This window comes from Pinus tabuliformis, chromosome 3_2, assembly GCF_031772625.1.
Source record: "Pinus tabuliformis cultivar Carrire ecotype Pingquan chromosome 3_2, CPIR1, whole genome shotgun sequence".
Classification (NCBI taxonomy): Eukaryota; Viridiplantae; Streptophyta; class Pinopsida; order Pinales; family Pinaceae; genus Pinus; species Pinus tabuliformis.
In genome coordinates, this window is record NC_142302.1 from 1,102,220,751 (window position 1) to 1,102,245,063 (window position 24,313).

Below are 24,313 nucleotides of genomic sequence, written 5' to 3' on the forward strand. Positions count from 1 at the left end.
GTCGTCCAATCAATGGAAAGTTTTTAAGCAAAGCTATTTATGAGAAGGAAATGTTGGCAATACTCCATGCACTTAAGAAATGGCGACCCTACCTAATGGGAATACACTTCAAGGTAAAGACGGATCACGATAGCCTTAAATACTTTTTAGAACAAAGATTATCCTCTGAAGAGCAACAAAAGTGAGTCACAAAGATGTTGGGTTATGAAAAATCATCTACAAAAAAGGGAAGCAAAATGTGGTGGCAGATGCACTCTCAAGAAAGGATGAGGATGTGGAAGCGTTGTTGTGTGCCATTTCTATTATCCAACCAGATTGGATAAACGAAGCAAGGGAGGAATGGAAGAATGACGAAGAAGTGTGGGCACTTATTCGAAAGCTACAACAAGATTCCAGTACTTCTGATACATTTAGCTGGCAAAATGATTCGTTATGGTACAAAGATGGATTATACCTCTGTAAGAATTCCCAACTAAAACAAAAGATTCTTATGGAATTGCACACTTCTCCCTTAGGAGGGCACTCAGGATTTTTAAAAACTTACCACAGGGTTAAGAAGGAATTTTTGGGATGGCCTTAAATTAGATATTCAAAAGTTTTTGGCGGAATGTTTGGTTTGCCAACAAAATAAAGTTGAAACAATTAAGACACCGGGTCTATTACAACTTTTATCCATTCCAAGCCAACGTTGTGAGGATGTTTCAATGGATTTTATCACAGGTTTACCCAAGTCTGAGGGAAAGAGTGTCATCATGGTGGTAGTTGACAGACTTACCAAGTATGCACACTTTTGTGCATTATCACATCCATTTAAAGCTAGTACAGTTTCTACTGCATTTATGGAAACAGTTCAAAAACTACATGGAAACCCAAAGATTATTGTAGGTGACAGAGATCCCATTTTCACTAGAAATTTTTGGACAGAATTATTTTCTTGTCTTGGTACTTAGTTAGCTCATAGCTCATCTTATCATCCTCAATCTCATGGGCAAACTGAGATAGTAAACAAATGTTTGGAAGGATATCTTCATTGCTTTGTATCTGATAAAGAGACACAATGGGTCAAATGGTTGCCTCTGGCTGAATGGTGGTATAACACTTCCTTCCATACAACAACAAAAATGACCCCATTTATGGCACTTTATGGGTATCAACCACCATCCATCACATCATATTTAAGAGAAAATTCTAAGGTTCAGGTAGTGGAACATCACATCGAACATCAACAACAAGTCCTCCAACTCTTAAAGGATAACCTCGTGTTGGCACAAAATAGAATGAAACAACAGGCAGATCAACATCGCAGTGAAAGAAGTTTTGATGTAGGTGATTGGGTATTCCTACGGCTACAACCATATAAGCAAATATCCCTAAAGCAAGCTAAGAAGGATAATAGATTATCACCAAAGTATTATGGTCTGTACAAGGTGTTGCAAAAGATTGGTACTATGGCATACAAATTGGAGCTTCCTGCAGCTTCTCGATTGCACCCAGTTTTCCATGTTTCATGTTTAAAGAAGGTTATAGGCGACAAGCTCCCAATTCAAACAATATTGCCAGAACTTGACGAGGAAGGAAAAATTATATTGGAACCGGAAGTAGTCATAGAAACAAGAACTCAACAGCTACGAAATCGATCAATTTTAGAGTATCTTATCAAGTGGAAGAACTTATCCGCTGAAGATTCCACATGGGAAGATGAGAATTTTATGCAGAAGTATCCAGAACTACTCAAGCGTTGAGGACAACAGTTTTTTGAAGGAGAGGGGCATGTTGGTTCCCTATAATACTAGTGATTACCCCATTACTATTGTAGTTATACCCCTTATTTATATTGTTGTGCCCCTATCACCCCCATATTGTTATTTCTGTGTCCCATAGAATCCCTCTATTGTTATTTTTGTGGCTTTATATTATTATTGTTAGGTCGGCTGGATTATATTGTGACTCCTTAGACTCCTATATATAGAAAGGAGGTTTTTTCATTTTAATGATCCAAGAATTGTTCATTTATGTAATGTAAAAGAGGTTGCCCCCTCGAAGAGGCTGAATTCTAAGGCATTGATCTATCTTTTCTATCTTTTCTTGAGCTGGTTTCATAACAACTTCTTGATATCTTTTCGGTTCACCAGAATCATACAACAATCTATAATATAATGAAGAAGAGGATCATTGAAGGGGTCTACTTATCCTCGTAGATGTTGTCATACCATTTTGAGGTGTTTAAGGTGCCTATTGTTGTCGTGGTTGATGATTATTATGATTTTCAGGCACCTTTAATTTTTCTGTGATCTCATCTAGCATTGCATATTCTTTGTTTTCTTTTTCTTGTTTCTTTTCTTGCATTTGATCCTTATACAAGACCTTTTCATAGAATATGACATCTATGCTCCTAATGAATTTTTTATTTTCATAATCATATAATAAATAAACTAAATCATGAACACCATATCCAATAAAGGTACATTTCTTTGATTTTTCCTCAAGCTTTGCTCTATTTTCTTTATTAATGTGGACAAAGGCTTCACAATCTAAAGTCTTTAAAAATGAGTAGTTTACCATTTTACATGTCCATGCCTCCTTTGGAATACCACCATACAAAAAAATTGAAGGCCCTTTGTTTATTATATATTCAATAGTATCAACAACATCTTCCCAAAATTGTAGGGGAAATCCTGCATGCAATCTCATGCACCTTGCATGCTCCATGATTGTCTTGTTCATCCTTTCTAACACACCATTTTCCTATGGAATTCCTGGAACTGTCTTTTCTCTACAAATTCAATTTTATTAATAGTAGTTATCAAACTCTTTGTTGCAGTATTCACCTCCATTATCTGATCTAGGACAATTCAACTTCTTTCATGTCTCATTCGCAACCGAATCTTTCCATTTCTTGAAAGTATCAAATACATCAAATTTATTCTAAATACAATAAATATAGGTTTTTCTAGTTGCATAATCAATAAAAGTAACATAATAGTGAGATACACCAAGATATGATATTTGAGTTGGTCCCCATACATCTGTATGCACAAGCTCTAATTTTTCTCTCTTCTTTTCCTTCCCACTTCTAATAAATATGACTCTATTTTGTTTTCTGTAAACTCAATTCTCATAGAAATCCAAATCAACATGCTTCAAACCTGGCAACAAATTTCTTAAGTGAATAATTTGCATCCCTTTCTCACTCATCTGCTCGAGCCTATGATGCCACAATGCCGAATCTTGTCTTGTGGAGGTTAAATAATTAACAAAATTAGAAATACCATTGCATAAATACAACATACCAAACTTTTCTCCTTTTTCTATTACTAGGGCTCATTTAGTGACCTTCCAAGTTTTGTCTATGAATATAGTTACACAACCTTCACCACCTAATCGCTCTGTTGAAATTATATTTTTCTTCAGATTTGGAACATGCATTACCTCCTTCAATAACCATTGGTTTCCATTTCGTTTCTTTATAAAAAAACTTACCCATTCTAATGATTTTACAGGGTTTTTCATCACCCAAATGAACATGTCCAAAACCTCCTTGAACATATTCATGAAAATGTTTCCTATCAGGTGTAGCATGGGATGAAGCCCCTGAATCAACCACCCGAGCAACAATAATATTTTCTAATGAAAGAACCAAATCATCTTGCAACACATCACCTATCACATTTTCTTCATGATTGTTCTATTGATGCCCATCTCCTTCTTTTCCTTTTTGAGATTTGTAGTCTTTCTTCATGTGTCCTTTCTTCCCACATTTCCAGCACACTATCTGTCTTGAGGATTTGGATCAGCCTTTTGTTGACTTACTCTGATTTCATAGGCTCCTTCCTCTTTCCATTTCTATTCCCCTAGTCTCTGTAGTTAGAGCATTACCTGATGTCTCACTAGAGTTTTTCCATCACATTTCCTCACTAAGGATGGCACCAACAACATCATCAAGCTTATAAGTACTACATCCATAGTCATAGTTACTAATATCTATAAGTAAGACATTCGAACTTTTTGGTAATGCACACAGAAATAACAGAGCCCTAACTTCATCATTAAAATTTACCCCTATAGAACTTAACTGACTGGTAATCGTGTTAAAGTCATTTAAATGTCAGCAATATATTTTCATTCTGACATCTTCATATGAAATAGATGCTTCCTAAGAAATATATTATTTGAAGCTGAGGGATTTTCATATAGTTTGGCCAATGTTCTCACTAAACCTATATTAGTTGAAGCCGAGGGCTTTTCATATAGTTTGGCCAATGTTGTCACTAAACCTTCTGTTGTCATTTCCTTTGAAATGTTGAATGACATCGAGGCTGCCAGACACAACTCTATTGTTCCTAGTACCTTTTTGTTGAGAACCACCCATTTTGCATCTCTCATACTCATCCACTCCTTTGATTTTCCACTCAAAGGTAGGTACAAATATTTCTAATACAAGTAATATTCCATTTGTATCTTCCATAGGTAGTATTTTTCACCATTAAATTTCTCTACCCTAAACCTACCATCTTCCTTCATTGCTTCCACTTGAACTGGGAAACCTTCTCTCCTATGAGTTTATCAGCAAAATAGACCTTCCCCTCTGATACCAGTTGAGGGAAATTATTTAATAGAGTAATGGAAAACATAAAATATTTTGCAAAACACAAATATAGAAACACATAAAACAAGAGAGACACAGATATACATGGTTCACCCAATTTGGGCTACGCCCATGGAGAAATAACTAGTCATTCATTTTATATTATCTAGTCCATGGAGAAATAACCAATCCTTCCTTTGATATTATCCAACAAAATGAACGGATACAACCTACAATAGATCCAATGCAATTTCCTCTTCGTTCTCACACAACCTCCTCTCTCTCTCTCTCTCTCTCAGAATAATTGCACACAACCGCAATACAATTCCCTAATATAAACTAAGGGTTGCCTTTTAGGGAAAAAAACCTAAATTAACATAACTTCTACCATATGAATGGCCCAAATTGACTACGAAATTACAATATTTTACAAGGCAATTTTTCATCTATTTTTAGCTTCAAAGGTGCTTCCCCCGAACCCCCGCTAAGGGGGGCTCTTTAAAATTTGCCATTGACCCCCCCCCCCCCCCCCCCAAAAGCACCCTTGGTGCCTATGATATGGGTGAAAGTACAAACCTATTTAAGAAATGGAGCCCAACATAGTTGAGACCTCTGAATCAAGAAGATAATTAAGCTCCACACCCAACATTCCTAAGGTTGGATCTCTGATTGCATGCAACACTTATACACTCAAGACTAGTCTACAACTGATGTTACACTGCCTTGCAAACTCCACCACAACTAGGGAACTCGATTTATCTTCATGCATTAGCTATTTTTGGTTGATTGATCAGTTAAGTGGATGATCATTGAGTTAGACTATTGTCCCACTGCACAACTGACCTCCAACTAGTTCTACTAAAAGTTAGAAATAGTTTAACTGAATACAATTGGAATTAATTGAATTGGATTGCTAAAAATTAGCAATCACACATCCATAAATGAACTCCAAGCTCTCTAACTCGAATTTACTGAGCTAACTAAGTGACAAGAGCCATGCCACCTCAATTAACTACCTCCAAGTTGTCTGCTAATGTGTAAATTTTGAATTCACTCAATTTAACGAAGGCTAAGTCAGATTGAGCCTTTCTTGCTACATTTCTCAACAATCATAAGAAACATCAATCTTATAATCTCCAACCTAACTCTCCATAGCAACCATAGAGTGGCAAGCAACATCAATGGCCAACATCTCTTCTCTACCCATATAATGAGGTCTATACCCCAACAATCATGATCATAGCATGAGGTAAATCATGAAATCCTCCAAGCAGGTCATAATTCCAATAATGAATGCTTGAAGTAAGTAGGAACAAATAATGATCCCCCTTGAAAATATTCCATCACCAAAATCAGCTCCAACATGCAATGAATCACTTCTGCTGCAAACTTTGCCTACTTGCTAAGAAACAAGAACTAAGGCTCCACATGACCATGACTAAAATGATATATACAATGAAAATACATGGCTGTAGTAGAAATACAAAAACCTCATACATGACTATTATATGACCTCATGACTCACTTTCACATGAATTCCCAACTCTAGCACCAAACCACTAGAATACCTAATGATAAAAAAATACAAGTATAGGGCATTATGACCATTTTACATCATTTATCAATGAAATACATTGATGCTATCAAATCTCCTATGGACCAATGACCAAAAACATGACACATAATGATTATTACATCAACATTAGCCCATATATGTGGTTGAAAAATGACTCCATAAGACTCCTTCATAACATGCCTATCACCATTATGACTCAAGTTACTAATGATTGGACTTTCAACCAATATATAATGATTAAACAATGGTAAATACATGTCTATAATAAACTGCATATAACAACCTCTACATTGTTGGTCCATGTCTCATGTCATCTCTATACATGGTTGAAGCAATGGCCACATCCAATGCATGGATGCACATCTCTTCAACCAACTGTTAGTGGAAACCAAAAACATATATGTGGCTAAAAAATGTATCCATTTCACTTACGAAAACATGTATATAACTTCTACAAATAATTGAGTGAAAGTGATGAAAAAAAGTAAGAAATTCCATGCAAATATCATACGATGTAGAACTCCCCCTGAGCTCAATATACCTCCAATAGACAGGTCGATCCTATGGACCGAAATGTGCATGAGGCTGAATGAACTCATAATATGTTGTTGCAATAACTCATAGTCATCTGATTGCCATACTCTATCGTACACTGCGCTTGAGACCATGCTAGTCTCATAATCATCTACAGTCCTTTCTCAGGAAGAATGAAATAATCATGGACTGCATGAGGGGTTTCTCTTTACTACTTGAAGAGTTGTTGCTCCTTCATACTCCACATAGTCTTTGGCTGCTTCTTTCCTTTCTTCATTGGTTTTCTACTATCTCCACTACGTTCTTGCTACTTTTGTTTTTTTTTCCTTGAATAATGGGGCAATAAACACTTTCTTGCAATATGGCTAAAGTTATGACATGTGTAGCACTCCACATCACCAATATATGAAGCAAGAGGATCAAATCTCCTACTACTCATGCTAGATCTACACCTTTATCGCAAAGTGCTTCTCCTCCATTTGTGAGATTTGTAATCAATTGCCTTATGGCAAAAAATGTTACATGAATAACAATATCCATAAAACCACTATTATACCTTATTGTCAATCTTCTTCGTTGGTGATACTATTGAAAGCTTCGCTAATTTAATCTATATGTTCTACTCTTGTGGATAGCAATAATGTGACCAAACTTGTGACAGTTGTGACATTCTACTTTATGCACGAAAGGAACAAAAATACCATGGTTCCTTTGAAATTTTATAGATCTTCCATGATCCTCTCTTGGAGCAAAGGATATTCTAAATTTAGGTGCTCCTTGAGGTTTTCTTATCTACTATTTTTGGTTCTACTACTTGAACCACTTCTTGTTTCTTTTATTGCTATTAGTGTTAACTTGGTTCCCACTCTTGTTGCTAGTATTGTTCACTACAAAATTCTTGGGTTCTTCTTTATTGTTTTTTCCTGCATGAAAAGTAGACTTGCCCTTTTGAAATCCAAGACTAAATTTATCCAAGGCCACAATGTTGTTCTCCATATTCCATTGTTGTCTCAAGGACATCACTTTAGCTTCTAATATTTCACACTCATCTTCCTTTTGTTTTTACTACTTCCTCATACCTTCTTCAACTCTTTCTGATTCTTCTAATTTAACCTTTAAGCTGATAATATCATCCTTGAGCTTGGCCTCCTTATAATCACATATTTGGAATAATTTTTCTTGATCATTGCATGCATTTGTTAGTCAATAAATATTATCTCTAAGAACCTTAATATCATTCTCATCGTCACTACGTGGTTCAACATAATCAAAATCTGAATCCACAAAATGGTAACTCAAAAGAAAATCATTAGCATTTATACCTTTGGATTCATTTTGCTGCAATACCTCTAATTCTTGATCTTATGATTTCTACACATTATTGGTTGAATCACTTGCACTAGGAAGATGAGACTCTTGTGGCTGAGCTTCTTGATTTTGAAGGTCCTTCTTCTTCTTCTTTTTGTTTCACTTTTTCTCATTCTCCACATTGTTGTTGGTACCATTACCAAGTATGGATTCTAGCTTGTCCCACATTTCTTTAGCATATTTCAAACCCACTAGCTTATTCAAATCATCATCATGAATATTTTTGTATATTATGAATCTAGATTGCGCATCCTTCTACAAAAGTTCAACTGCAATTCGAACCTTGCAACATCCTTCGCACACTAGTCTCTAGATATTTGACAATACCTTCAATGACACCAAAAAGTGATGAGCCTCTATATTGCAACAAGAATGATGCAACTCCCAAGGATACCAACCTTAATTATCAACCCAGGGTTCGTACAAACTTAAGAGGTATCGACACTATATGTGTAGCATATAATGTGTCCTTTCTTTGTTGTCATGAAGTAATGGAGAGAATGTAATAAAATCATATCCTAAACTAATTGCAGAAAATAAAATGCTCGAAATGGAAATGTTAACCTATTGCAAGAAAGAAAATACAATGAAAGAAACCTATTCTAATTTCATAAAGTAAAGATCCTGAAATAAATTTCCGCGTTACATTTCAAAGAGTTTACGTCCATTAACATAGTTCACTGGATGTGGCAATCAAGAAAATCATCATTGTATTATCCAGTTCATAAATTTGTACATAAACCCAAATCACTGAAATGTCTTACATGGGTAAAAAGGCAAGTAATAAGTGGTATTTAGTGTTCCCTAATCATGTATTTAGAGCCTAGGGGTCTTGATTCAACTCTAAGGGATAATAACCAAGCTTCTGGAGAAAATCTGGGCAAGTATATACACGCTGGAAGAGTACCACAGGAAACAACAGATTTACTACAAGAAGCTATAATCCACTGAATCACCAAGAAAATCAAATCCAAATTTAATGGGATTTTTTTTTTTTTTACTAGGATTTTCTAAGTCTCCATTCCTAGTGGAATCACTCAAAAATACCTCTGTTAACCCATGCTAAAAATAGAAAAAAAAAAATACTAGTCTAAAACCTAGAAATTCGAGAACTAGTGAACTAGTAAATCTATCAAATGCCTAACCTAATCAAGTAAAATGTAATGGGGTAATTTTTTTATTAACTAGAAATTTTTTGTGACCTAATGGAAGTGGAATCAACTAGATTGAATCTCATTAGCATGCTTTAAAAGATAGAAGCAATTTACTGCTATTTGCCACAAGGGACTTCCAGAAATCTAGATTTGGGAATAAACAAACTAATCAAAGTAGCTCAATGACTAATATGACCTTACAAAGTTGTTTGAATGATGGAATGATGCTTTTGATCCCAAAAAATAACTTACTTCAACCATTTAACCCAATCCTACAACAAGAAATCATTAATACTAAATGCAGAAATAGAAAACAAGAACAAGAGATGCATGTCAATAAGAAGTAAAAAGAAGAAAAGTAAATGATACAAAAGGGCTTTGAGGCTCCTCAGATGTCCAAGCCCAAGGAAAATTAGATTCCTATGGAGGAGAACAAGATTTATAAGTTGAACATGGCACCAATATTCATTATTTCCATCGATATAATTACATCTCTGCAAGAAATGAAAATGGAGCTGCAAAAATATGAGTTATCTCCACAAGAAGACTAATAAAAATCAACCCTAGATGAAAATTCGACTTGGTACATATAAAAAATGATTAGGAATCAAAGGAGGAAGCTTTCCCCACCAAAATCCATTGATTAGTGGATCTGGTTTCCAATACTAGGAATCTGCATTAAATGGGAGGGAACACATTCCTAGATTTTTCTCAATCAATGGAGCTCCACAATCTATGTCATAATTCTAGAATATCTTGTTTATTTGTTATTTAATATTGATCCTCTTGTAGTAGGGAGCAGGTCCTTAGATTATCTCCTCCTCCAAATCTTCATAATCTGCCCAATATTCTCATAATATTCCACAAAAATAAATAATATTAGGCACAAATATACAATTATCCATAAACCTTCCTAATGAACATCTTAATGTGCTCAAGGATGGTCAGACGAGCATTAATTTATGTCTATTTTGGAGGCCCATTAACGATCTTCCACTACTTGAACCTTATAATTTTCTCTTAAAGATGATGTGATGGATGGTGGATGATATCCATAAAGTGCCATAAATGGGATCATTTTTGCTGCAGTATGGAAGGAAGTATTATACCACCATTCAGCTAGAGGTAACCAGTTGGTCCATTATGTTTGTTTATTAGATATAAACCAACAAATATATACTTCCAAAAAAAAATCATTATCTTAGTGTGCCCATCATATTGCGGATGATAGGATGAGCTATGAGCTAATTGAGTACTAAGACAAGAAAATAATTTCATCCAAAAAAATCCAGTGAAAATGGAATCTCTGTCAGTTACTATAATCTTTGGGTTTCCATGAATCTTTTGAATTTTTTCCATAAATGCAGTAGCAACTGTAGTGGATTTAAAAGGATGAGATAATGCACAAAAGTGTGCATACTTGATAAGTCTATCAACTACCACCATGATGACACTCTTTCCTTCAAACTTGGGTAAATCTATGATAAACTCCATTGAGACCTCCTCCCAATGATGAATTTGAAGGGATAAAGGTTGTAACAGACCCTGGGTCTTAATTGTCTCAACTTTATTTTGTTGGAAAACCAAACAATCTACCACAAACTTCTAAATAACCTATTTAACGTCATCCCAAAAAAATCCCTTTTTGACCCAATGCTAAGTTTTTAACAATACGGAGTACTCTCTTAAGGGAGAGGTGTGCAATTCCAAAAGAATCTTCTCTTTGAGTTGGGAATTATTACAAATATAAAAGTGATCTAAATGTATCAGATGTACTCGGATCTTGTTGAAACTTTTGAATGAGTGACCAAACCTCTTCATCATTCTTCCATTCATTTGTTGCTTCATTCGTCCACTTAGGTTGGATAATATAAATGGCACAAAGAAATGCTTCCATGTCCTCATCCTTTCTTGATAGTGTGTCTCCAACAACATTTTTCTTCCATTTTTTGTAGATGATTCAAAGTCATCACCCAACATCTTTGTCACCCACGTTTGCTGCTCCTTTTAAGATAATCTTTGTTCCAAAAAATATTTAAGACTATCATGATCTATTTTTACCTTGAAGTATCTTCCCATTAAGTAAGGCAACCATTTCTTTAGTGCATGTAGTATTTCCAACATTTCCTTCTCATAAATAGGTTTATGTAAATACTTTCATTTGATTGGATGACTTTCAAAAGCAATGGGTCTTCCTTCTTGCATTAAGAAAACACCTATTCCATTTCCTGCGCAGACCGGGGCTTGGCACATTGCATATTTAATATGTTCAAAAACCTTCGTTGCTTCTAGAGTCCAAGAAAATCCATATTTCTTCAGTAATGATGTTAGAGGTGCTGCTAATTCTCACATAATTCTTAACAAACCTGTGATAATACCCTGTCAACCTGAGAAATCCTAGAATATTCTTTATGGTTGTGGGTATTTTCCATTTCGTAATGGATTTAATATTATTAGGGTCTACCTTAACACCCTCATGAGATACAATATGACCCAAATATTCCACCTCCTTTACTCCAAAGAAACATCTGGATATTTTTGCATATAATTATTTCTCCTCCAATAGTTTGACCACCCTCTCAACATGTTGAACATGATCCTTCCATGACATGTTATAGATTAGTACATCATCAAAAAATACCAACACAAAATTTATAAGGGTTTGCAAATGGAATTCATCAAACCTTGAAATGTGGAAGGTGCATTAGTAAGGCCAAAAGGCATGACCAAAAATTCATAATGACCATCATGAGTTATGAACGTTGTTTTTCAGAATGTCTTCAGTATTCATTCTAATTTGATGATATTCTAAAGGATTATCCATCTTGGTGAAGTAAATTCCTCCATGTAATTCATCCAACAATTCATGAATGACAAGAATAGGAAATTTATCTTTAATAGTGAGCTTGTTGAGCTCCCTAAAATCTGGACACATATGCCATGATCCATCCTTCTTATGCATCAATACGATCAGAGGAAAGAAATAACTTTGAATAGGTTGAATTATACCAGCCTCTAGCATTTCTACGACTATACATTCAATTTCACTCTTTTGTGCATAAGGATGTCTATAAGGCTTGATGCTTCGAGGAACACTTTCCGGAACCAAGTGAATAGCATGATCATGGTCATGAATAGGTGGGATGCCTTTGGGATTCTCAAACACCTTGGAATGATTTTCCAAGACCTTTTGGAGATCTAGAGAAATAGATGATTTCGATGTTTGAAGCTATAGTGAGCATAATTGTCAAATTATGCCCTGTTTCTTTCTTCAATAGCTTTTTCATGCCATTATAGCTGATTATATTTCTTTGTTTTCCTGTGATACCCCTTAATTCAACTTCCTTTCCTTACCAAAAAAAAATCAAGAAAAGTTCTTAAAACTTGAAAGTTATTGTCCCTAAAGATTGTAACCATTGGAATACTAATACAACATCAGCACCACACATTGGAATGGAAATAATTGGAATATTCAATACATATTCCCCCATGGTTAGCTTGATATTATGGCACTTTCTAGAGAAATTTATAGTTCATCCATTTGAAACCATCACTTGACACTCTAGTGTTGGATATAGGAAGTAATGCAATTCCTTTGCTATCTTACAATGAATAAAATTATGGGTACTACTTGAATCAATGAGTACTATTACCTTTTTCTTCTTGATATATCCTTCTATCTTGAGAGTTTAAGGAGTGGTTATTCCTACCAATACATTATAAGATATGGTCAGATTCATTTTTTCTTTCTCTAGGGTTGGTTCCTAGTGTATATCCTCCTCTTTTGATGTTTCTTGTTCCTTTTCTTCCTCCTCTTCGTAATCTATGTAGAATAAATTCTTCTCACCACATTTATGAACTTAGTGTATTTTCTATCACAACTGTAACAAAGCCCTTTTTCTCGTTTCTCCTCCAATTTTTGTGGTGTCAACCTTGTAGGTTGTGGAAGACTAGGAGGGAAAAAATTTCCATCTTTATAGTTGTGAGTGGTAGACTTCCTTGTTGACATAATTTTTCTTTTGACTTTTCTTGCCACCATGAATGCCTTATCCAATGAATCAGGTTCCCAAATGCGAACCTCATGGTGGATGCTATCTTTTAAAATCCCTATGAAGACATCATCCCTATGCTCCTCTAGAATATCAGTTACCCTAATATTCAATTTCTGGATATCTTCAATGTGCTCCACCATTGAACCCTTTTGTTTGAGATTTATCAATTGGCTAAAGAATGTGTTGCTTTTTGTATCTTCATAATGCGCTATCATTTCCTGCATAAAAAATGACCAAGTGACGAGTGGTTTATGACAACAAAGCCATCTATACGATACAAACTTATTGGGTTCTAAATAAAAAGATGCAATACATAACTTTTGTGAGGGTTGCACAGCCTGTAGATAAAAATATTGCTCCATCTGTAGTATCCATGTTACTAGATCCTTGGCATCAAAATTCCTCATATATATCATTGGAATCTTCTGGTTCTTAAACCCCACATTGGAGTCTCTAAAATCATAATTCATATTCCTTTTTTCCTCATTTTGATTTTCATGGATTACCTTGTCACCACCAGGAAGCCTTTCTTGCAACAACTTTGTCAACCCTTCCAACTTGACAATCATCGCATCAATGTCTACTTTAAAAACCTCCATGTTGGCTTTTATACAATCCATGTCATCTTTGGTTTCTCTGTGCGAGAGAGAAATGTGTTGCACTTGGTCCCATAATTTTGATATATCATGCTGCAATTCTTCCTCTTCATGCATCACAATAGAGATTTCTGAGGGCTTAATGGGTGTATAATTATTTTGTTTTGGAGGAATTTTAGAATCACATACTAATATCTATGCTTCAATATTCCCTTTCAATCTCTTCAAAATGATATTTCAAACAAATATATGCAAAATTTAAATAATACACACTTCTTTTCTTATTTTTAGGAGCTCAATATTGCAATTGCAGTATATCTGTAATTTCAAATTTCCAAGGTCTGAAATTCGGTCTTGTAGTAACCCTCTAAATCTTCTTTCCAATTCCACAAGTCAAACCAATAGTTTATTCTCCAATATAGAGTTATTCCAAATCTCCCACAATGATATGATTATGGATTGGTTTAGTAGAGCGAAGTTGTATGGGTTACCACATGTCATTGTTTCAATATTCAGCCCTGAAATTTCTACATGAAAAATGAGCGTTCGTTCATTTTTAGCAACCTTTATAGAATTCAAATGTTATTCCTGAAATGAAAGAAATGACAATTTTCCCTATGTCGCATGTTTGAGATGGAATTCTGGAGCCTGCAAAAACATTAAATTCCCTGGATCATATATCAGAAAATATAACGAACTAAGATCTAAAATTTGTACACGAATTTCACCAAGATTTCGTCTTCATGTGGTTGAAATTTAATCTTTTGAAGCCTCATAGAAAAAAGGTTATATCAAAACTTCCAAGATGACTTGTTTGAAGAAGTGAAACCCTGGAATCCAAATCTATGATACAAAATGTTATGTGACCAACTCAAAAATAGATAGATCAATTACATAAAAGTTATCCTATTTGAGGGGGGGGCCTCCTTTACATTACATAATGAACAATTATTGGATGATACAAATGACAAGACCTAATTTGTATATATAGGATCCTAAGGGGTCACAATATAATCAGAGTCTATATAACAATAATAAGGTAAGGGCACAATAATAACAATAGTGAGCTTCTCTGGGGCACAACAATAACAATATGGGGGCTACATGGGCGCAACAAAAACAATAATGGGGATACACTAGTATTATATGGACCTAATACCTTCCTCTTCCTAGTTTGTCTCCCTTTGATGCAAGTAAAAGAAGATAATGAAACAACTTCAAATGAACGAAGATCTAGGTAATCCACCAATCCTAAGTTGCAAAAGGTAAAAAAAATAAGAAAACTTATTCTACTTTTGTTGGAAAGTAGATGATAGATAGGAGATATATTCTATTTTAAAAAATGAAAAGAATAATGAAAACTAATAAAATATAATCTATCTTGCTGGAAAGGAAATGGTATTAAAGGATTCCCATAATATGCTTACAAGAAGGAAATCACACTTTGCATAAAGTAAATTGCCGAAAGGAAATCTAGACTAATTTCAAAAATAAAAATTCAAGAAGCAATAATGTAAGACCTAAATGGTGAAATAACCAAGCCTTAGTTCAACCAAAGTGGCCTCAGAGCATTCATAAGCTATAAATCTACTTCTACCATGAATTTGGAGTGAATCTAGGCAAGGAAGATCTCGAAAAAAAACTGCTACGAGACTGCGACTCCTCGAGATAACTTGTCAATTGCCCAAGAAAATAAAATGAAAATGAGATGGGAATTTTATTATTATTATTAATAAGGATGTCCTAGGACTCCATTCCAAGTGGAATCACTCAAAATAACCCCTGTTAACATGTGCTAAAAAAAACATAAAATTACTACTCTAAAAACAAGAAATTCTAGAACTAGTGAGCTAGTTAACTTACCAAATGCTTAACCTAATCAAGTGAAAATGCTACGGGGTAATATTTTTATTAAATATAATTTTTTTATGACTTAAGAAAAATAGAAATAGCTCAAGATAGCCTTGTTAACATGTGTTAAAAAATAGAATAAAATTATTATTGTTTTGTTACAGGATTGTTGGGAATGACTGTCTATCTACTTTATCAACCAAAGGAAAGTTCCTACAAGGTCTATCAATCCATTTTATTTATTTTTGTGGTATTTTGATCATTATGGAATGCCTAGGGGTGTTCAGGAGTGTTTTGGGGAAAATTGGAATCAATTGGAGGTTTTTTTCATAGTGCTACAAGATCAGGACAAAGTGTTACAGGATTGTCCTATTTTTCTATAGGATCAAATCCAAGAGAAATATGTGAGCTTAGAAGGTCTTCTATAGGAAATAGATGGTGGGATAAGGTATGAGAAGAGTGTATGAAACCCTTTCCAAGCCTAGTTCTCCTCGATATCCTCTCTTTCACAAGGAGAGACGCACATGGTAGCCTCTAACAAATATGAAAATTGATATTTTTAAACCATCTGTTTGAAGAGGTTGTTGGAAAAGGAAGGGAAATTTTGGTGATGGAATGGAAAGTGTAAATTATGATGCAAAGCCTTGAAAGCCCATACCCTGACCTGCATAAAAGATATATTGTTCTTTGATGCTTGAAAAGACTACCAAACAAATGATTTGATTGAAGAAAACATAGATGAAAAAATAAACTAATTCAAGATCTAACTATTCCAACAAGAAAGTAACTATATTTTTGTCTTTCCAACAAAATATATACAACCAGACTTCTCATAAGCAAAGTTTTCTATAAAGGAAAGGAAATGTTGCTAGCTAGATACAAGAAATATGATGCATAATTAAAATACACAAAAGGGAGAGACTAGAGCCTCTAAGTTGGGCCCTAACCCAAGAGGACTCAACCCTATAAATATGGATCAGACTGAAAATAAGATGGTTTTCATTCACTGTCAAAATAGTACATAACAAAATACTAGGAAAAGAAGCTCGCTACTCCTCTTAATATGTTCTCCACTAATTTGAACCCCCTATTGGGATGCTAGGTCCCTTTATTTATACAAAAAGAATTGAGGGGAAACCTCCTTGAAGAGGGAGACTATTTCCCTCCAATTCCCTAAAATTGTGAATATAGTGCCTAGATTGAATTCGAATTCCAAGGAGGATAGATCCTCTATAAGCCAACCAAGCTTAAGATTCTCTTTTGGTGGGGAACACATCCCTACATTTTCTTAATCAATAGAGCTCCAAAATATGTTTAATATCTTCATAATGTTCCATTCCTTTATTGTCAGGGAACAAGTCCCAGATTATATCATTCTATAGATTTTTTAGAGTTCACTCAATACTCTCTTAATATTCTGTAAAAAATAATAATATTACACACATAATAAGAACAGACAAATCAAAATCATAAGGACACATTAATGCTATGAATTAACTCCATAATGTGAAAATAAAGGGATTAAATAAATGTTTTAGGTGTCTAGAAAAGACCAAATGGGCCTTATAAAATGTCCAATTTTGGGTCCCATCACCCTGGTTTTGATTCTACTTGGGGTTGCCCCTAGCTTGTGCCCAGAGGGGTTGCTCCTGATTGTTCCCCCGCTGTCCAAGCTCTACTTTTGGCTTGTTCCTTCCTTTATTCTTAGTAGTGTTAGGTGTGTTAGTCATGTTTAGTTGTTCAAACAACTGTTGTTGTTGAGGGAAAGAATATTGCATGAAACTAACCCCTGCATTAGACTATGTTGATGGGTTATTCTATTGAGGTTTTGGGAAAGGGAAGTATTGATTCCCTTGTCCTTGGTTGGCATATGCACTATTGGAAGTGGAAACCACTTCTACAGTCCTAGGGGAATACAAATTTCTCGATGTGGGATGATATTGGCCACCTTATGAAGAAGGATATGGGCCACTCTATGTGGGAAGGTATTGGCCAACCTATGTTGCAGGATTTTGCATAGGTGTAGGTTGACTAGGATAATATCCTATGTTTTGTGATGGTTTTGTTGGGAGTACGATACCGAGTGGTTGGTGACCATACATATTTCCATAATATTGGAAAGTGTGTTGACTTTGGACTATGGTCCTAATAGCCCCGTCTGTAGCACTAGACACACCTAGTAACTTTGATTTAAAAGATGGAAAGTGAGGTGCATCTTGAAGGACATGGTAGAGGTATCCATATTATGTGTATATGAGCTCTAATTGTTGAGCTTTGTTGATAGCCTCTTCCTCATTTTGTGGGGAGGAATTGGCCAAATATTTTGAGATTTCTAATGTGAGGGATCTCGAAAATAAGTCGAGGAGTTTTTCTTCTAGATGGGTCTTGCACAAGCTATGACATTTTCGCCATTCATGGATGTGGTCTGAGATGTGTGTGGCATATGTTTTCTTGAAATGAGTTATAAGTTCCAGTCCCGAGTCTTAATGGACGGGGAGATGAGAAAAGGTGAGGAATGTTGTGGCTAAAGAGCCAAACTTCCCATGTGACCCAGAGGGTTGGCCTATCTACCATTTTGTTGTGACCCCTATGAGGGTGCGTTGAAATAGTCGCAGATGAATAGTATGTTTTGTGATACTGTCAGATGAACACCAAAGGTGAAATGTCATAACATGGTTTCTTGGATCTTCTCCTTGTTTCCATTTGGATTTTGGCACATCTGAAGGTAGCCTGGTTTGCATGGGTTACTAATTTTGGCCATGTTCGATGGGGTCATTAGTTAACTGGATTAAATTGGGTATATTTAAGGAAGCTAAAAATGGGACTTGAAAGTTGTTTGCGAGTGAAAAATGATTTTTAACATCTATATGTAAAGCGGTTCCCTGCACGGAAGTGTGAGAGGGGTTACCCAGTGGGTACCGTAAGGACTCTCTAGAGGGGTGATGTGTGGGATCCCAAAAGGGGTAGCGTGTGGAGACCCCTGACAGGTGGTGAAAGGATCATCAAGAGTGGGAGGGGTCCGAATCAAAGTTCACTGATAAAGGATGATCCTATAACAATTGTTGTGTGATGTATTCTACGCATAAATTGTGAGAGACCAAGCACATTTCCTAGTAATGGGGGGAGGTTTTGAAAGCACCTAGAGTGACGAGGAACTGTGGGCTCCCTTATGGTTTCAAGTGTTTGATACTTTTGGTGATTATGGAATGGGTTATATATCAAGGAAAAATCACATGCATAAAGAAAAGAAAGAAATAAGTTGTTACTTTTTCTTTAAGTTATGCTATGTGATAAATCAAATAAGAAAATTGGTTTTTTGTTTGTTTCTGCATATGATAAAAGATCCTATGAAGACTTATTCATCCTTACCACTCTCAAAGTAATTGGGCCTTACAGATATATCTTTTATAATAGGTATTTGGGTTACGCCCCGAAAGAATCAGTGACACTTCCAAGATCCAAAAGAATCAACAAAGGTAATGAAATGAGGCTTTAGTGCTTCCCGCGCCTCCCCCTATAAGTAAATGATGCCCTAATCTTGGCCACTAAGATACCTTCATCCCATGTGACCAGTCAAGTGTTTAGCTTATTGGTAATCAATTACCAATACCGATTGATATACAAGTCAATAGCCCCATATATTATTGCATGCATTGGACCTATGTTGAACACCCGCTGAATCAAGTCTCTGATGTTCTTATGTAGTCTTTCTCGTGGGATGATGAAGGATTTAAAGCACCATAAAAGTCAACTTGTATGTTTCAAATATTTAACATAACCATGGTAGCTTATGAGATGTCTACCCCCAATGGTCCTAGCCTAAGCTATAAATTCTTTGGTGGCCCCTGTGGGGAAATTTAGTTTGTTCAAGTTATGGTTTATTTTTAAGGGTCTTCATTCACTTATAGTGTGAGAATGTAAGCTAAAATAAAGCTTAGAGAAGCTTCATTTGTACAAAAGATCCTGAAACTGGATGCCCTTTGTACAAATCTTAGAGAAGCTTCATGTTTGATGTGTAATGTGTGTGCAAGTGGTAGAGTGAACATACAAAATGTGGGAAGATGTGGATATGAAATGATCCTTTACAATATCCTATAATTACACTAAGTTTTGATTGTTCCTTGCATGAAAAATAAATGATGTGTGGATAATGGTCCATTCACTCTTTTCCTATTACATGATGTGTGCCTAAAGGGAGAGGTAAAACACAATTGCTTTAAGAAAGCTTTCATATGCAAGCCCAATTTCATCTAAAATATGCAAGGGAAGAAAATATTACTTGCCTTCTTTAGTAACAATTGGTCCTAGTCCCAAAACTTAATGGAATAAAAAAAAAAGGTTTGGTTAGTAAACAAGATGTGTCGGTAATGGGCCACTTACTCCTTTACTAATTAAGTTATTTGATAGAAATTTTTTTGAAAAGGATGTGTCAAATTGGCCACTTACTTTTTCTCTTAATTAAGCTATGTGAGAAATGAAAATTAAAATTAAAGACTATGTGACTACTATACTAATAATGATTAGTAAAGAAATTAGGCAAACTAAACTATCTAGAAAAATTATGCATAGTTGAAGCAAAATTCACTAAAGGCTACCAATCACCCAAGAAAGAAAAATTACAATGGTTTTTTTTGTTCTCTGTAAACCGCATGGGTTTCCCTGCACACAAATGCCTCGACCACGCATCTAGCTATGCGACCAAGGGAAAAAATTGAGAAGTCAAGCTTCTCAGCTGAAAACAAGCTAGGAAGGTGATAAAAGAATAGTGGAGTGATAATGTAGAGATAAGGTCCTGCAAAAACATCCATTAGATTAAAGACAAAAAACTAGTGGAGTCACCATCTGTAGTGGTGTATTTGTTTCTATGGGGTACCCAAAACACCTTCATTGTAGTTGGTTGTTCCCTCCGAGGAGAATACACGAAATTGGTTGTTGTTAGTGGAAAAACATGGGTAAATAAAGCACTCTAAATAGTGAAAACAATGCATACATGGACATAAACTAAAAATTAAGAAATAAACATATAAACAATTCTTAGTGAAGAAAACACATCAACAAAGTAATGGAAAAGGGTTCCCTTTATTAACTATTGAAAGTAGAAGATATACAATATATAAAATAAAACACTTGAAGAGAATTGGTTGAGAAATGATGCCCAAAAGTTCATTTCCTCAATCTCTTTGCAAGCTTCCTCTCTCTCTCAAATAAGTACGAAGATTCTCTCAATGTTGGAATCCTCTTCTCAATGAAATGATTGATGCTAGGAAGAAATTTTGGCAACATAACAATGTTGAGATTCTTCTTGTTTTTGATCTTCCAATGGTCTATTTATATAGAATTTTGAATTCCTCTTTCTTCTCTTGGGTTATTAATGAGAAAATGAATTATGAGTAGGACAAGAGGATCCCTTAGGGGATCCATATCTCCAAGTCGACCTCAAAATTGGTTGTCCTTGAATGGTACATGTTAGGGAATCCCAATTCAGAGTGTGAGAAGTGGTCTCGGGCTATTGACTCAGAATATTGTTTGATCGTGCGACTATCGAACAAAAAGTCATGTGGTCGCTAATTTTTTCCTTTGTACTAGACGCACGAGTAGATTTTATGATTTAAATCTTTGGAATACTTTGAGTTTTGTATTTTATGATGATTTTCACTAGAAAACCTTCAATTGTATGCTCTGCCAGATAATTTTGGGTGTCATCTGGATTGTGAAAATGTGTGTACAATTTTTTTGTGTTAACAACCGTGATACATTGGCTAGAGACTTTGGGTTTAACTCCCATGCATATTCATATGCGATAAGGTGATTCAATGTGCTTATTATGTGTTAGATGATCTAATCACCAAGATTTTGGTAGAGGCTTATGCTCATCAAGGATGGTGAGGGAATTAAAATTTACACAACTTCTGACCCAATGCACTGTTTTGTGTCATTAATTTTTAAAAGACGCATGATCCAATATAAAATCTATGAACTCAATATCGCCCCCTTCGATTAGATAAATATTTAAAAGTGCATTTATGTAGCTTCATAGTTATTATTTCAGGAATTTAGGAGGGGTGAATTTTGTTGATAACAACAGGTTGGATCTAGGGATGATACTCCCTTGTGGAGGATTAAGAACGTAGACCAAGTTTCTTTACTGGGATGAGGATTCTCTCTAAAAATGTTGACATCAAACTTTCATATGGGAAAGATCCCTATAGTAACGGATTTCATACGAATAAAATCTTGGAGATGCGATATGAGAAAATTTGGAAATTAATTATGGAAAAGACTGACCAAGATTACGGTGGGTATAATAGGACCACCAACGTTGAGCCTAAAACGTTATCCACGATAGTTTTAGGTTGAATTCACTTTGTGCTTCAATAAAGGGAGATGTTCTAGGTAGGTGCAACATGGGCCGTGAGGCCCTTCATGGGAAATTGAAAAGAATATTGCATTTTTTGTAATAAATGGAGGAATGTGTGACAAGAACTGAAGATAAATGGCTCTCCTGCCAGGAATTTATAATACGGATCAAGAGGTATGCATAGGAGAGGTAGTGGGAAGCACATCTTTTGTAAAATCAGATAATTAGAGGGGAGGTGTAGTTTAAATTCTGAATTGATAGGTTTGTACTATCAATCCACCCTATATATAGGAGATTATGTTGTTATATTTATTTGTAAAAAATTTTGAATGTGATGGAATTTTATGAACTTGGTATCTAAGTACTCTAATAATTATTCATTTTGGACTTATAATTCACTATACTTACTATATATTAAGCACATGAAAATATGAAGCAAGTATCACTTGTTTATGGAGGGCATGTTTTGTTTGAATGATTTATTAGTGGGGGTGGAGAGTATAATTTTGTTAAGTAAAATTTCTATTTGTTTCTTTTTATTTTTGGAATGTAGATATAATGTTTTCTCATCTTATTACATTAATCAGTTTTACTCTCCTTTATATGTATGTAAAAGTAACAACTCTGAAATATATTGAATGCGTAATAGCTCACAAGAAAACCTTGATTTGTTAAGTAATAAGAAAACTAAGACCGGGTTAGCCTAGTTAGTCAAGAAAATGGAGTTAGCATCGGCCAAAAGTATAATATAACTTACGTGCTTCAGATATCCCAGGAAACATACACACTTTGTGGTAAATATTTTTGAGCTAAAAATTGGTGAAACATAATATTTTTAAGGACACCCCTTCACAGTAATTGTCACTGAACGTTTATCCACTGCCAGTTAGCATCCATTGATCTGATAATGAGATCTTAGACAATTATTAAGGTATTAAAGAGTCATGTGCATGGATTTTCCTATGCTGCTTTGTGCAATGGATCGATAAGATTGTGAAATACATAGACAATGAAGCAGTTAAAGAACATAATAGACAACACACATAAACACAACAAGTTTAATAAGGAGTTCACCCAACACTCCTGGTCTACGTCTCTTGGTCCAGCCTTCAGTGGTGACCTCTCTATTATGTCCTCAAAAACAGAGTTTTACAACAGTGAGCTCAATTTGAGCCTCACAAAACAGATACAAAATAATAAGGCTTTACTTGGATCCCCCAAGTCTCTTCTGAGTACACAAACTCTCCTCACTAACTCTTTATCTTTGTTGCTCTGTCTTAGCACTACTTTTTTTCTGTTTTCTCTCTATCTGTGGCTTTAAAGCTAATTTGTGCTATTTGTTCATTTCACCTTCTCGGGCTCTCTGGCTTCCCGACCTCTGTCTACTCAGATCCCTTTCTGAGTGATAGCAATCATTGCTAAATGCTTCAAGGGTTGGTGACCACCTGTTCTGTAATGGAATGGGTCATTGGGCCTTTGAAATCCCAAAATTAGTCATTTTCTGTTTACACAGAGAATGCTGCAAAACATGGGAAATGTCTGCCAAACACCGTTCATTGGAATTCAAATATTATGAATCTACCTTATAACTCCTATCGGGTCTGCTTGTACACCAACATAGCATCTCCACCGTTGATCTAACAGATCCCGATGAGGGTGGTTTTCTCTCTACTCAGCCTGGACACATGGCAGCCATTGTATGGGATCGATCAAAGCCCAACCCAAACTAGTTACCACCCTTGGCCTGCCCGAAATCCCGCTCATATCGTGATTTCCCTTTATATTGAGAATACATTGAAAAACCCTATAAAATGGATTTATCGAACTTGAAATTATATATAACAGTGTTAATAAACCCTTTAGGGTTCGTAATATCGCATTGGGTGCATTTTCTTTTGTTTTTTGTTTTATTAACGAAAATGTGATTTACAAAGGAAAACCCTGTTTTCCAGATCTAAAATTATATCAAACATCATTCATAATCTTTATCGAGTTCGGCTATCGCAGTTATGTTTATATTGGCCCTGATCCTTTGCATAGTTCCGATGCGATATTTCGATTGCAATCACATATTGCACATACCCCGGGCCGATTATAATCGCTCCACTGTGGTTTGCCAACTCGATATTGTGATGCAACATGGGCCGTCGATCTGCACACTTGATAGATGATCCTCGTTGACCCCGCTGATCGTTGTCATGTATTCCTTGTGGTCTTCGCCAATAGCCTCCCTTTGCCA